Genomic DNA, 2,841 nt, shown 5'->3' on the forward strand with positions numbered 1-2,841 from the left:
GAGCCTCTTTTCCTCATGCTAGCTCTCTATGACTTGTCATAGTGCCAATTCCAGATCTTTTTGTTTATGTAGTACTGAGGAATTAAGCCCAGGGCTTTCCACATGCAAGGCAAACAGTTTATCACTAAGCCACATTTCATGTCTAATACAATGCACCTTGAGGTTCATTATCCCTCATTCTTCTCAAACCTATATCATCCCTCAATTTACATCATTTTGTAGAATATTCACTGATTAGCAATGTCATGTATAGTCACTAAGAGGATATGTCACAGATCATATTTTATTAATAGTCTTATTCATCAACATACTAAAATTATTGATTACAGAATTCTGTGATTTTTTTTGCCAGTCATGGGGCCTAAACTCTGGGCCTGGGCACTGTCCCTCGGCTCTTCAGCTCAAGGCTAGGACTCTACACCTTGAGCCACGTGGCACTTCCGGTTTTTTCTGTTTATGTGGTGCTGAGGAATCGAACCCATGGCCTCATGCATGCAAGGCAAGCACTCTACCACTGAACCACCTTCCCAGCCCCGAATTCTGTTATTTTTAAATTCTAAATTATCACTCAGATTCACCCACTACTATTCTAAAATTTTTCCTAAGGTTAATGCCAATTCAATCTGTAATTCTTCGATAAAGTACAATGATTCATAGAATATCAAAGAGTTGGATTATGAACATCACCTTCAGTTCTAGAACAGTTTTTCGTCACTGCTTACTCAAAATACTCAAATATTTATTAGTATTCACTTCTTGTCATCATTTCAACCTTCCCTCCACTAGACCAACCATAGTCTACCACTACAGATAGGCCAATGTAAAAAGGTCACATAATTAGAGAATGTAATTTATTTTATCCATTTCTCCCATGCAATATTAGTGCTTCCCAAGTAAGTAAGTCCATGTAAATTTTTTCATGGATAGAAAATACTGTTTTGTATGCATATGTATAATTGTATAATGTCCTAAATGGGAATTTCGTTATTTGAATATATGTTATTGTAAAAGGTTTTGCTATGTATATTCTTGTAAAGGTGTCTATTTGACATAAGTGGAAATATATTTTGTATATAAAATTAGGATTGAAAATGCTGGATCATAGAGGCAACTCTGTGTAATACCTTAAAAATTGTCAGTATGTTTAACAAAGTGATGATATCACTTTAAGTGCTGAGCACCAATGTATAAGTATTAATTTCTACATAGTGGTTGTGCAGGGATATCTTATTGTTGTATATATTTCGAATAATATCTATATGTATGCAATGTCCAGGTATGATATGATCTTCCCATTTGTTTCTATGTTATCACAGAACTATGTATTTGAATTTTTTGATAAGTTATTCAGGAAGGTTAAAGTTTTTCATTGGCATTAATATTTAAGAGTTTATGATAATTTAGAGAAAAACCTGAAAAGCACTCTGACTCACTGACAAAGGAATATAAACTGGAATGTATTTCTCTGTCCAATATTAAAGCTGTTAGTGTATAATTTTTATGTTTGCATTGGAAAGATTACACAGCTCAATGGGTCTGTAATGCACCCGATTAGATCCACATAATTATTATCAAGGAATATTTAATAAGAGTGTCAAACCAAATATTTGTGGAAGGACATTCTCTTTAATAAGAGATGATATGTTAGACAGTATTGGGGAGAATTAAAAAATAAACTTAATTTATTCAAATATTAACTTCAAGCAGGATTCAACATATTTCTTCTATGAAATATAACTAAAAAAAATTTAGTTCCTGACAGCAATTAATCCTGGTTAAAACATTGTCATGTACTAGAAACCCTAAATCTCAGAGAGCAGCTCCAAAGCAGTTCTGGCACTATCACTTTTTATACATTCTTAAAATCTTCTCTTGTCATGATTGCTATTATTTTGGAATTATGGTTAATATTTATTAGACTTCTGGTTTTAAATAATGCACCACCCAATACTGCTTCTCTTTTTCTAACTTTTTGTGTTTAATCTCTTTCTGAAACACTGTTATTTGAATTACATGAACTTCTTATTGTAGTTGAGTCATTGTGGAGAGGAAAAGAAAAGATGTCTCTGTGTGCATGTCACATTAAAATTGTGCCTTCAAACTTTTTGTCTTAAAATCATCGATTTTTTCATTAAGTTTAAATTCTGATAAAATTTAGCCTCTCAGGTCACACAATATTAATGCAGTCTTATTTCATGCCTCCCAAAAGCAAACAACAATTTACTACTTATTTTAAAATGCTTTTAATTTTTAAAATAATTATTTTTAAAAAAAATATATTTTTTAAAAAGTAGCCAAGATAAATTTTTTTCTTAGATATTTAGGGTCATATTCAGTCTTTATTGTGGAAGCCAGAAAGGGGAAAATATTGCTTTTATTCTTCCTTGAGCCACTCTGATTTACTTCATTTATTTCTAAAAGTATTAAATTCTGGCTTTGAAGCCTTTTGCTTGATATCCACAATGTCACTCTTCCTTTATTAATAGGAGAATTTGGAGAAAGGATGAGAATTCACAGTAGAAAAAAGGAGAAGAGGAAAAGCGAAGGAGAAATTTAGACACTTTTTTTCTTCCTCATCTCAATCACAAGATCTGGATAATGATTGTGGGTATTAGATACAGTGGTCTAGAATGAATAAAAACAGTTATAGAAAAAGATAACCCCACAAGTGATCACATGGAGAATGATTATTTATAAAATAAAAATGTAATAGCATCAAACAGGAAGTGTTACCTTTTCTATTAGTTGTTGTTTAGCAATTGTTAAATTCTGGTGTGCTATAGTCAACTATCTTAAAGGTATACAAGAATAGTAAGAAACTAAAATCTTTATATTATACTC

The sequence above is a fragment of the Dipodomys merriami genome, unplaced genomic scaffold, assembly GCF_024711535.1.
Source record: "Dipodomys merriami isolate MVZ:Mamm:240054 unplaced genomic scaffold, mDipMer1.0.p SCAF_310, whole genome shotgun sequence".
NCBI lineage: Eukaryota > Metazoa > Chordata > Mammalia > Rodentia > Heteromyidae > Dipodomys > Dipodomys merriami.